This window comes from Leptosomus discolor, chromosome 12 (assembly GCF_034619465.1).
Source record: "Leptosomus discolor isolate bLepDis1 chromosome 12, bLepDis1.hap2, whole genome shotgun sequence".
Classification (NCBI taxonomy): Eukaryota; Metazoa; Chordata; class Aves; order Leptosomiformes; family Leptosomidae; genus Leptosomus; species Leptosomus discolor.
In genome coordinates, this window is record NC_141402.1 from 19,596,345 (window position 1) to 19,610,149 (window position 13,805).

A 13,805-nucleotide genomic window follows, 5' to 3' on the forward strand; every position below is an offset into this window, starting at 1 on the left:
CTTTCCACACAGGTGCTTTCTTTTTTACTGTATAATGTGAGCTGTTACATGTATATTTTTATATACCCAAGTTCGGTTAGTTTGGTTGTTTTTAAATGTACTGGTTTTAAAATAAGCACAATAAAACCAATTCTTCTTTTTGATACTATGAAGGTGCAATAACGCTAAAGATACTAGCATAGAGACATGATGTGAAAGCACGAACCAAACCTTTAAAGCCGGTAATTCCCAAAGCACTGGGTCATTGGCAGCTCCTGCAGCGCTGGGTGGTCATCTACAAAACAGCAGCTGGGTATAGGGCACCAACTGTTTCTTCTTCACCTCAAAAAAAAAAAAAAAAGAGAAAAAGCTAGAAGTAAGTCCTGTATACCTAGTTGCTATTGCTGTCACTAGAACTTGTTCTGGACACTAGGAGATTAGGGCTCCACCACAGCATTCACCTGAAGGTTCCTTGAAGGTTTGGCGTACAGCATCACACACTGGTGAACACACAACTCTCCGGAGAGGAGTTTTGAGACTCCCAGGTTGTGATACACGTGAGCAATTTAACAAACTTGTGAAAATCATAATGAGACACTGCAGAGCTGTGACCTCCATAAACGGTGTCATTTCTATAAGGTCATGTAAAAACTGTGGTGAAATATTTTACATCTTCCAATTGAAGATAATTAAATCTGGATACCAGAGTCTGGCAGAGATTACATGTTCTTGCTAGCAACATTATTAAGCTTTTGGTGCACACTTCTTATGACATTGCCAGCAATGTCTCTGAAAAGTCCCTACCTCTTCCACTACATACAGTAGGACAAATGTCATAAGACATAAGTGAGCTGGTTTTGCTTTTCCAGTAACCTCAAGTTAAATAAATGCCTAAATGCAATGTTATCTGAGAGGCAATAAAATTGTATCTTGGCACATGTGAAAGATTATCTGTTGTGTTTATGGCTTGGATTTGGAAAGGTTTATTGTATTCAATAATCCTAACAATCCTGAGAAGGTTTTTTTTTAGTAATCCTTTCATACTAAAATTTTAACATTTTTATATTTTAGTAACAGTATTGCAGTAGTCACGCTGCACTCAGATTATCTTCTGCTGTTTCAGGAAACAATACCTTAAAAGACCTCAAAAAAAAAAAAAGTCTTGTTTCCTGCAAGTGAAACGGCAGCTCAGACTGGATACTAAGCCAAGGATTTTCACTGAAGCCCAAGGGAAGGTTGTTTGCTAACTCTTGTTGAAATTCAGTGGGAGTTGGGTGCTGAGACACTAAGCATCGTTGCCTTCAGCTAAACATGACACTTCCAAACCCACTGCGTACTGTCCCAACAAAAAACTGCATCTGAGCTTTGACAAGCAATCACATTTTCTTCCACGTTACTCAATGAATTTGGAATAGAATTAGCGTCACATGGGGAAGAAGTCATGTTCTTGTGTTTGTTCTCGATTCCTATTAATGCTTGGAACATGTTAGGCATTTTCTAGTATAAAACTATACTCAACATGAGTAAGAATACTGAAATCAGAGGAGTAATTCATGCAAGCAGGAACTGGAAATTTAGATCCATAGTATTTTACAGTAGAATCTTTTATGAAAACAATGGGACTTGGGTAGACTATATCCAGCTATAAAAAAGGTGAACATGCCAATTAGAGTGAGGTTTAAAATAATCAAACTATTTATCAATAATGGGTAATGAGGTCATATTAAGATTAGGAGGTTTTTTATAAAGCAGAATATAGAAACATTTTATTAGAGAACATAAGCATCACTGATGTTACTTCACTCTAAAGGCCTCTTCTTTCTGCAGCTCCTCATAGTGTTTCACTTACCAACATTCAGTAATGCACAGTACATTTCGTGCACTAAATTTTCCTTTCAAGCTCAATGCACTAAGGAAGAGTAACTCCAAAAGAGACTAGGGCTTCTGGGTTTAAATTTAACACTATTTAAGGAACGGAAACCTTTGCTAGGGGATATAACTGTTAACATTGTGATTTTTCAAGCCTAAGGTTTCTAATGGGGTTTGACTGTTCCAGAGATAACATTTTTTTTCCTAGGTAACATATTTCAAGTCATATTATGAGCAAATGTTACAAAATTTTAGTGTAATGTGAAATACTGTAATGTCAGATAGCATTATTTATCTGCTTAATATGACTAAAGCCATTAATTGCTGGGAGCCATACTTCATCCCAGCAACATGAAAATCCATTTTGTGCCTATCTTGTCAGTTATTGCCGATTTTCTTAATGAATTGTGACGTAGTAAAATTCTGTTGGGAAACATGTTTATATATTTCCAACTGCAGATTCTGTATGGAAACTCTTATTACATAGATCCTCCATTAACTCAATGTTTTCGTTATGCCTGTGCCACAACACATCAAAGGTGCATTTTTCTTACTTAGATATCTGGAATAGCCATTATTATTGCACATGCAGTTTTAATTATTAGAATTTATGAAATGAACTAAGTGGCGAATGTTCATTGTCTTATATTTGCATTTAATGATTCAATCAGGTTAAATCTATCTCCTATTCCAATCAAAGTACTATGCGTAACTCCCTGAGGAAAGGACAATGCAGCCTGTCCTGATCTAATTACACTTACACAAGTATCTTAAAATAGTTGCATAATGCTTTGCTATTTGCAAGGCAGAAGTTGATCTTGATCCCAGTGAAGTTAATGGCAGAACTCCTAGTCCCTGTGTAGAGGGACTAAGGCCTTGATCACCCAAAGGCAAGCAGAACAATAGGATGGTGGGACTGGAAGTTAGAAATAACCTTATGATTATATTATCAGATCTGATCTCACTACTAAACACTAACTTTTAGGAAATTAGACTGATTCATACTCATGTAAGATAGTTAGGGCATAAGTCTAGTTCATGGAAGACGGCGTCTAATCTTTTACTGGTACGTTCAAGTAAACTTGGCCATTTTATTGAGCGATGGAGGCATCACTCCTAGACAGCAAGTTACTGTTAGCAAATGGAACTAGTTTCACAGGGTGACAGAAGGAGCCACAGAAAACATTTCAAGGCCAAAGATTTTGCAAAACCCGATCAGCTTGTAGTCAAACACTTGGAAGCATCCACCACTAATAAGCCGTGCCCTTCTCTTTTTGTCACTCTGATTTAGTGTGTGCTATATTCCATTCAATATGTCCAGCAAGGAGCATATTAACAGTGTTTGCTAATTACAAAGGAAGAATTTAGGATCATTTTCCACTGAAGTTTCAAGCACCAGTAAGACTGATGTCCCTCAAACTGAAGTGCTGTATAGATTATTCTAAACATGATGATTTCAAAGCAACCTCAGAAGAAAAAGTTACCAGCTTTCCCATAGTATGAAACAGTGTACAGAGGACATACATGTGTGTATGACACAACAGGCAATTTCACCCCTGCATTCTGTCTCTTCAGCAGGTGGGAGTGTCTCTTCACTATGCCAGTGACAAGAATACAGTTATCATGTATACGCATTACTATTCCTATTGATAATTAAGGGAAATCCATCTTCAGCACAAGTGTTGGCTCTGGTGCAGGCAGCAGAGTTCCAGAGCTCACTTTCATATACTGCATGTTTGTCATTTTCCTTTGTGGAAGAATTTATTTTGTAATCATAAGTGTCCAAGTGTGATCTGGTTGGCTAGCATTTGACATTTTATTGTTTGCTTAAGTGTTCTGTATTTGGCCTCACATTTGTGAAGCTGGCCACGTTTGTGGTCTGAAACCACCACATACCTGAAATTCCAGGACAGTTATATAGAGCAATTCATGGCATGATACTGAATCTGAATAGTAATTAAGGGTGACACACACATTAGAAACGACAATGTTTCATCATCTCAACAAGAATTTAGATATGCATCAAGATGCAGATTAGATCACAGTTAAGTGGGAAATCTTTTCTTTATATGGGAATAGCCTGACAACCTTTAAAATGAAAGTCCATTGAACCAATGGGTGTACAAAAACTGAATGAAAAATTAGTATCCCTTTTGAAGGCATACCTTAAAATCCTCAGTAAGGTTTCTTGGTGCTTTTGTGGATGGTGTCACAGAAACATGAGTTGATAATCCCATAGCGCATGCCACATTCTCAAATGGTTCTAGTACAGCGGTGCCCAAGAAACAGCCATCACTAAATATGCTGCATTCATGCCCAACAGATTTCTGAGGTTTGGGCAAAAACAAAGTGTAAAACCAAAGCTACTCAATAGGCTGCTTCAGCATGCACTATCTTCTCCCACCTAAGGCTGCTGTTGGGTTCTGAGGAAGTTTGATTGGGTGCATGATAACAATCGCTGTGTTGCTCAGCATAAATCCCACCACTATGATTCGAGTTTACAAGTTGGTATCAAGGCCACATTACCTAGGGAGAAAAAAAAAAAAGTTTAAAAAAATTGTTCTAATTGCCAATTATTGAACTCCCAAGAGCATGATGTTCTCGGGACATATCTTCTGTTTGGATAAAAGCCAGTGAATTTAAAGGAAGACAAAAAAAAAAAAGGTTTGTGTGTGTGTGTGCTTTTATTTTAACATTAGATCAACCATAAGATAACGAAGACATACCAAAAATAGTATTGACTAGACAGGTTCCCCCCAAATTACTCCCAAAGCACCCCCCCCTTAAATTCAGCTAAACTCAAGTTCTGCTGACATTGCTTTTCCTGCATCTCACATGGCCTCGGCTGTTGGGGCAAAGAAAAGGAAGGAATGCTAGTTGAGAAGGCATCAAATGAAGAAGTGCAAAAGAATTCAGATAGCTAAAACTTCCTGAAACCTTTAGTTGGTAACATTTAGATGAAACATTTTGAAAACATAGGGTGGATTTTCTTTTTAAAGGTGAATTCACAAGTGAATTCCACAGGCAGCAGAAATGAAGGGAAAAGAGTGGCTGGAGAGGTGTCCTAGAATCTAACAAAACCACAAGCTTCTCTCCTCCGTTCCTGCTCTTCATTTAGAATATTTTGCATCAATTCCTTTGCCCGAGTCTCCCTGTTCTTTCTTTGTCCTCAAGCTTTAAATTCAGTTAACAGTACGGACATAACATTTCTGGAAACCCCCAAACCTCCCCAAGTCACTGATCTCTTTGAAATGCTTTATGCTGGAGAAAGGATAGAAAAACTATTACATCTGCTCCAAACTGGATACAGTTAGATATAGTTAAACTAAGAAACCAAATGCAAGAGACTTAAAAAGAGTATTATTCCATTATTCCCATCTATATTAATAAACAAAACTATGTCTAACCTGGAACAGAGAGATTTAGGGTTATACCGAGTTAGAATGTTTGGTTTACTACAGAAACATCTAAAAGTTAACTCTGTACAAGAAAAGTATTTGTATACTTCTTGTAGAGTACAGAGTACTGTCTTCCTGGAGACAATAAATGCAGTAATTTATACTTGGGTTTAGTCAAACCACCACATGTTTCCTGCATGGGTCTTTCTTCAGTGTAGTTGCACAACTTAAAACTCTAGGCTACCTTCTTGGGCTAACAGTCAAACCCCATGACTTTATTCCAAGGCTGCCTACTCAATTTCTTAATAAAAACCTCTATGTCATATCAGCTCTACAACTGCATGTGCTGGGTGCAAAGTTTGGAAACTTTCAATCGTCACAAAAATGTTATGAAATTATTTCAGTATAAAAAGGACTTTCAAAAGCCTTGCTATCAACTAGCATTAGGTTTACAGAACAGTTATGTAGACATCTGAATGAATATAATTATTTCCTTGCCAAAAGAGGGAAAATAAATTAGCTTTACATATTTGCTACCCTAAAGCTTGTAAAAAGGAAGATTGCATACAAGATATTAAGACGGGTCCTCTGGGATAAGGAACTTGGGGATAAGGTAGGTTTTCCCTTAAATCAGACTGTATCTATAGTGCAGCTTTGCAGCGTATTCAGAGAATGTGATGTAAATACATGTTAGCTTAATAGTGGGAACCTAGGTCCAAACCAAAGACCAATAGAGACAAGTAGGGCCCCCTCAACCATGGCTTCAGAAGGTATAATTTTGGGTGCATAAAGAAGCCTGTGCAAATACCCTCCCTTTACGTTTCTGCATCCTTTCATAACATACAGAAACACAGCTGAAATAAAACAGGCAGGATGAAGAGCAATGAGAAACAACATGATGAAATACTGCCTTTAAAGTCTACTTTATTCAACTGGAAACAAAACACGTTAAAAGGTGATAATGCTCTAAAAGCTATTTAACTCACCAGCCAAATCAAACTGACCAAAATCTAATTTATTCCTTGTCTTGTTTAGCAGATGCTTAAAAGATCAATATAGTTGTCTCTGTAGATAGGCATGAAATATTAACCAGTCTGAGTGTTCTGAAGCTTTTTACAACATATTCAGCCTCATTAAACATTAAGCAGCCTTGAAATATAAATATAAAATAACTATCAGCTTCCTATCCTTCAGACACAGAACAAAGGTAGCTCAAATGTGGGAACCAGGAGGAAAAAATATTAAATGAACTGGGAATTCACAGAGAAGTTAAGTTAGGAAAGCTGTCAGTATAAATTGACTCAATCAGATACACTTTACCATAAGGAACGAGAACATTGCAATATCAGAAGAGTATCTGCTAAGGAACAAAACAGTAGTGTGACATTTATAGCATGAGAGATTCATAAAAATATGCTTCTGACCACAAATATATTCTTCTTAGGCCCAATCCTCATTTATACTACAGCTCCTTTCAATTCACCCCTCATATTTGCTTTAAGACCCTCTCCATAGGAGAACGAAGCCCACTTCTCTTTTCTCTGCCTTTCATTACTGTCTGGTATGTTAAAAATATCTGGGCAATATAGCAGAAAAGGGTTTCAGGTTCACTAAAGGGAAATGTCAGCTTTGCAAATCACTGAAAGTAACCGGACATAAACTGTCAAAATAAGTCAGCAGAACAGTGTGGTTATTGTCGGTACGTAACTCAAGTCTGCAATCTGAGATGTGGCTAAAGGTTATAGACAACATAGCAAGATGGTTCTACTATGATCAACTAATTTAGCTAAAAATGCTGTTTCATTTTAATATATGCAGCACATTTAATACCGTTCTCTCACATTTGTCTGCTTGCTTTATTATTACTGCATACCGATAGTGAAGAATAAAATTCAACCTCACACAGCGTTGCCTTTACCACTGCAGAGTCTGCCAGGGGTTACAGAGAAGCTTTTTACGTAGCTTTCTTATTGCTACTTCTTGTAGTATTGTCTAGTATCGACATTGGACCAAATATACCAGTGTTAGAATTTATTACAGCCACCTTCTCTTAATTTGGCAAGATGGTAACAGCAAGAAGTGAAACTGTGTAGGATTCATTCCCCCTGCAGAGATCCTAGATTTTGTAAGCAGTATACCGAGTTGTTAAGTTAGAACTATCAAATTCTCTTATACAACGTGATGGTAGGAATGCCGTCAATCAGTCATTGCAAAAACCGTAAGGAGTTGAGAATGAAACCAAGAAACTAATTCAGTACACCTAGAGGCAAAATATATCTATTATTTTTTTTATAGAGATATTTTTAAATTTTTGCAGCATAAGCAAGATATCAGTGGGCTCACATAAAGAATAAGTGTATCAGACACATTAAGAAATTATATTGAAATAGCATTTGACATTGGGCTATTTTTGCTGCATTCTCAGAATAGAACTGAAAAGATACTTTTGCATTCCAGTGCATGACATCATATTTTTTATACTTTCTCTATCTCTGTGCTACACTGTTAACAAGCATTAATGAAAACAGCAACAAATCCAATATTTTACACTTATTTGCATGCCAAATTTTCAGATGTGCTTTGTGGACAGGGTTACACCATCTCCAAAGATGCATTTTAAAATTAAATTTAAAAATACATTTAATGGGAAAAGATTACACACATTGTGAGCAAAGCCCAGTACCTTGCAGTTTAGTCAAAGGGGCAAGTCATGGCCTAACCATGACACAGGCTCAGGGCAAGCAAAGCTTTAGATTTTCTATACCCTCTTCAGTTCTGCATCATCCCACCAGCTCCCGGTAAAAGTCAGAACAACCTCAGATAAAGAACAGCCCTGCATTACCAGAAGCACACTTGTCCCTTCCCTGTTATGCCTTCTTGGGTTTGGTTTGGTTTGGTTTTTTGGGTTTTTTTGATGCACGGGTGATTCACAGAGCTGCCTCCTCGGTTCCTCTCAGCAGAGGCAGTTATGTAAGGAGTCGCTCACTTTTCTTACAGCCACGAAGGAGCACAATGAAGTCGTAACAAAACACATGGATGAGACTGTGTGTTGCAGACAGGACAGCACAAAATTCACGCAGCAACTTAAGGAGCATGTTGTGGTGCCTCGTGCACTTTTTAATCTGAGTGCTTTGTCGAAATTGCGGGTCCTGCCGGTTGTTTGAGAAGAAAGGTAATTTGACAGGAGTGTCAAGCGTTTCTATCATACCATGGTACAACACAGAAGAATCGAGCAAGGCAGTTTTCTTGCTGAGATTGCCACAGCAATTTTATCCAAAAATCCTCTCCTTTCAAAGGGTATGCTCATTCATGTGTCATCCTTGCATGTCACTAAGCTTCTGGCATATAGGAAACAAGCCAAACACTGGAGTTAGAAGGTCACCTAAGTGCTATGAAATTGGCATTGAGGCTTAGGGTAGAATGAGCAGGCACAAAGATGGGGATATATAGGCAGCAATAGTATTGCAAAGGGAGAGGAATTTTACCTGTCCAACTGCTCTCCAATCAAAACTAGAAAACTAACCTTTACACAGACGAAATCTGTTTCACTTTTTGTGCTCTGCTCCCCTTGAAAATTTAAGATGAAAAGCATTAGTGCCAAATTTACAACAAATACCTACTTGAGCAAGGTGTAACAGTTTGCTTTTATCAAGATTCACTTACGCTTCTCTTAGACATCCATCCAAACCCCATTTCTGGAGTGCAATCTTTGAGGTCTTGCAGATTCTTTTCATACGATGCTTCTGTCCATTCACACAGCTAAACCTTTCAACCAGACAGTCCTTCATTAATCATAACCTTATTACTACAATATCTTTTTCCTGGTAACAGACTTGCCCCTGCACATGCTCAGCTTAAAGCACTGCTGCAAGGCAGAGCCAACACTCCACTCTCTCCACTCCACCAAACTCCAAGTGACTCATCTTCACTTTCAAAGCTTTCCACAGCCTACAGCCCCCAATATCCCTGATCTCTCATCCACTGCTGGAAGTTCTATTCCTGTCATTCACCCGCAGCACGAATGGTTCATTTTCTTAAAGGGCAAATAGAAGCCAAAATTTTTGTGTACAATCCCATGCTGTTCCTCATATTTGAGAGGGTTTTCTAAATTTCCAGTTAGGTCACAATGTCCTCCTAAAGCTCTCCTCAGCCACATCTTCTAAAATATAATTGCCAACCAGCATGTTATGTTTTCTCTGTCAGCAAGATGAAATGGAGGGGAAGAAAGGAAGCTCTTTAACAGACCAAATGACATTTCAAAGAATGCAGAGGAAGAAACTTCTTAGGACTTCCACCAGTCCCATCTTGGGTGTTGAACACAGCCTTCATGCATTCCTCCTTTTGCTTCCACCCATGTGCTTTCCTTTTTCTTGTGCTGTAAATTCTTCGGCAACGTCTTTTGGTTCAGTGCTGATACAGACAGTGAAATCCTGCCTCATGACTTGGATTCCTAAGAGTTACAGTAATACAAGTAATAAAACAACCACAGTTTTAACTTTATTTGACTAAAATTCATACCTCAAGACCACCAAACCATGAAGAAATAGTACACAAGGGAGAGAGAAAACAATCACACAGAACAGAATGGCACACTGCAAATGCATCAACCCTCAGCTAGCATTAATTGGTATGGCTCAAAAAAAAAGAAAAAAAATCTTCTCTCTCTCTTTCAACATACCTATCCTCATTTAGACCCACAGGCACTGTTTAAAATGAATTCGGCTGTAAACAATCCCCCCAGATAAAAAGAAACACTGAGTAAGGCATCCATCCCTGCACAACTTTCTTACTGCTGTAGAGGACATGTGATTGATGTGTGTGCAGCAGCACATGGAAGACAGATGAGGAAGCAAATTCTTCAGCTGTTTGGATTAAAGCAGAATGAAAATGTTAACATATACGCAAATTTCTTTCACTAAGGCCTGTAAAGATGTCCTGGTACACTGTATCTTTCCATTGTCTCTAGAAGAATTGAAAACCTATTTAAGATCAAGACAACGACAGGTACACACATATCAGAGGGCAGTGAGAATGCCATCAAAACATGTCGATAGGAATATCTGCTGGTTTTGACTGGGATAGAGTTAATTTTTTCTATAGTAGCTTGTATGGGGCTATGTTTTGGATTTGTGCTGGAAACGGTGTTGATAACTCGGGGATGTTTTAGTTACTGCTGAGCAGGGCTTGCCCAGAGCCAAGGCCTTTTCTGCTGCTCACCCCACCCCAACCGCGAGCAGACTGGGGGTGCACAAGAAGTTGGGGGGGGAACGCAGCAGGGACAGCTGACCCCAACTGACCAGAGGGATATTCCATACCACGTGACGTCATGCTCAGCATGGAAAGCTGGGGGGAGAAGGAGGAAGGAGGGACATTCACAGTGATGGCGTTCGTCTTCCCAAGTAACCGTCACACGTGATGGAGCCCTGCTTTCCTGGGGCTGGCTGCACCCCTGCCTGCCGAGGGGAAGCGGTGAATGAATTCCTTGCTTTGCTTTGCTTGGGCACACGGCTTTTGCTTATTAAAGTGTCTTTATCTGAGCCCATGAGTTTTCTTGCTTTTACTCTTCTGATTCTCTCCCCCATCCCACCAGGGGACAGTGAGTGAGCGGCTGTGTGTGGCTTAGTTGCTGCCTGGGGTTAAACCACGACAGAGTACGAGCACTCTTTTGGAACATGCTAACAGAAATCTGCAATCTACTCAAAAGCTTTTGAAACTCCACTTACTATAGGTCACTGAAAAAACCCCTAGTTTCCGGAGCAGATCTTCTAATAGAATTAAACTTTTTTTCTTTAGGAGTTAAACGGCTGTTGGATACATATATAATTGGATACAAGAACACACGGAACATAGATGAACCACCAGCAGCGAAGTAATTTGATCACTTATTATCTTAAAATGTCTGATACTCTGCAGTAAGTTTGTTTTCAGAAGGCATTGTGCCAGATTTGCAAACAGGCTGGAAAAACCTAATTAGAACTAACTATTGTTGAGAAATGTTAATGTGGAATGGAAGTCATTTAAAGAATGGTAACAGAGTTTAAGATATAAGTTCATTCCAGTAAATCAGTGTCAAAATGACAAGAGAAGCCAACATGGCTCAAGACAGATATATGGAACAATATGTAAGACAAACAAAATAGCTTTTGAGCCCATCCACAGAATATGAGAAGTGAAAGGTTTGATTAAGTATTAAAAGTAAAAGGCTAAACCAAATGAAACAACCAAATGAAACAACAACAGTGAATCATAAAGCTCAAAATCTCTCAGTATGAGTGCGTTTTTTCAACTTATGTTTGTTTTTTTGTTTGTTTGGTGGTTTTTTTAATTAAATCAAGACAAAACCAAAGAATTAAGAATTCACTTTCCAGAATGAGAGTGGAAAAGATCAAACTAAAACACAAAGACTTGGAATATTTAAAGAATCCGTTTGCAATTATTCTAAGATATAATTATATGTGAAGCAACAAACCTGAAATACTCCTCTAAGGAGGTTTTAAGGCTTTTTCCAACCTCCGCTGCTTTCTTGTATCAATGCAAATTATGCACTGACAGCACTTAACAAGGGCAACTACTTTGACTCACATTCAGGCAAGTTGAATAAACAACCAAGGTGATCAGTGTGTGAAGTACCATAAATACATGACCAGCCTCACCTCTGCAGTAGCAGACATTTGAGGGGCAATTCCTTCCCTTGGTTTCTGCAGTTACTGCACCACAACTTCATTCAGCATCAGTGAAGGTAACAGCCCTTCTCCTCACAGGCTCTAATTATCAGTGGGTGATAACTGGGAGCTGTACGCAATTCCTGGTTGAAGTCCTTCAGAAGCTTTGGTGAAGCATGGGGCTATACCTCACTGCACACACCGTCCTTCCCCATCTCAGCCCCTGAGCGTTCCCAGCTTGTTGCCTCTGGTTGACATTAAGGCAGACAGCACAGGTGACACAGACCACGCCAACCCTTCACAATGACTGCTCTGCAACAGACTGCTCTGTTACTGGGGCAAAGTGGCTTTAGCACACCTATCTGGCTCCTTACCCCCTAATAATGATAAAAAGTGGAAAGGTGAAGCCTTCCATGGTAATTGAGCTCTACTGAATTAAAAGAAGTATGGTAACACTGGGGTTTTGCATGATTTGTCTAAATCAAAGAAAACTTTTGAGATAAACAAGTAAAAATGACCAGATCTTCTATAAATCTTCCTTAATCTTTCCTGCAAGACTTCTCATAATTTTGACTTTACATGTAAACAAGAGCAACATCCTAACGTCCTAAAAGACTTCACTTCACTATTGTGAGCTTTCTAACTTAGATTAGACAACTAATTGTCATAGCCTGATATAACCAGTCAAAAGAATTTACTGCTTGATTCACTGGTAATGTGACCCATGCCAGCTTTTTCTTGGTACAACTTAGTTTTCCCTATCAGCTCTGGTAGTAGCAGCTTCACATTGTGTCCCCCTATCTGAACAGCCCATGCAAGGGAGTGATTTATGTCCCTTTCTTCTCTTGTAAAAGGATGCACAGCTACTTATAACTGAGCCCTAAGGAAGCCCACATACTAGACATCAGAGATCCAAGAGAGAAAAAAAGTGGGAATAGAAATTGAGCGAAGTCTTCACTGACACTTTACAAGTTCATGTAGTTCAAGAGAGATCCCTGAAGACAAGAAAGAGACCATCGTAATGCCATTAGTTAAGGGAAAGCCTAGGGAAACTGAAAACGTATGTGGGGAAAGCTTAAAAATCATTTTAGAAAACCAAGTGAGGGAAACACTTTAAACAAGCACACTAGTGGTTCAATTAAGGGTTTCAGAGATGCCTGTAGGAGAAAATCTCCAAGGATATTACCACTAGGATAGACAAAGGGAGGCAATGGGAACCTGATGTGGAGATGTTCAGAATCATTTCTCCAAGTATCATATTGGAAGCTAAATGCATTAAAAAATTTAGAACAGCAAATGTATTCCAGAAGTATGTACAAAGTGCATTTGATAAGCTGTTTAATCATATATTGGTACAAACAGTGAGTTAGGCTGATGATTTTACAAACAGAAACAGCACTGAAATGCAAGGAAAAGGAAGCCTTGATTAATTAAGTGGGTAAGGGGAAGAACAGATCATTTACTTTTCAATAAAATAATTTGGACATTGCAAGTCCTCTTAGGAAGAAGTCTGATAGTTAATTTATCAAAAAATCCAGAATGAAGGCAAAACATAGAGGTAAAAAGTTATTAGGAAAGCTGCCTTAAATTATTAATCAAGAATTATACTTGGACTGACCAAGCACTTTCCAAGACAAGGAATACAACTCAGTGTAAACAACATGATTTAATTATACATTTTTTAATAAAAAAAAAATTTAGCAAGTATGGCAATGTTGGGTTTTTTTTTTGGGGGGTGGGTGGGGTGGGGGTGGAATTCAACAATAAACCAGGGAACAGAATTAAAAAGATAAGTAAACTTTATCATTTAGACCTTTCTTTTCCAAATCAGGGTTACATTTCCCCTGGAACCTCAATCTGTACACAGGTATTTTCCATCCATCAATTAGTGTGCATT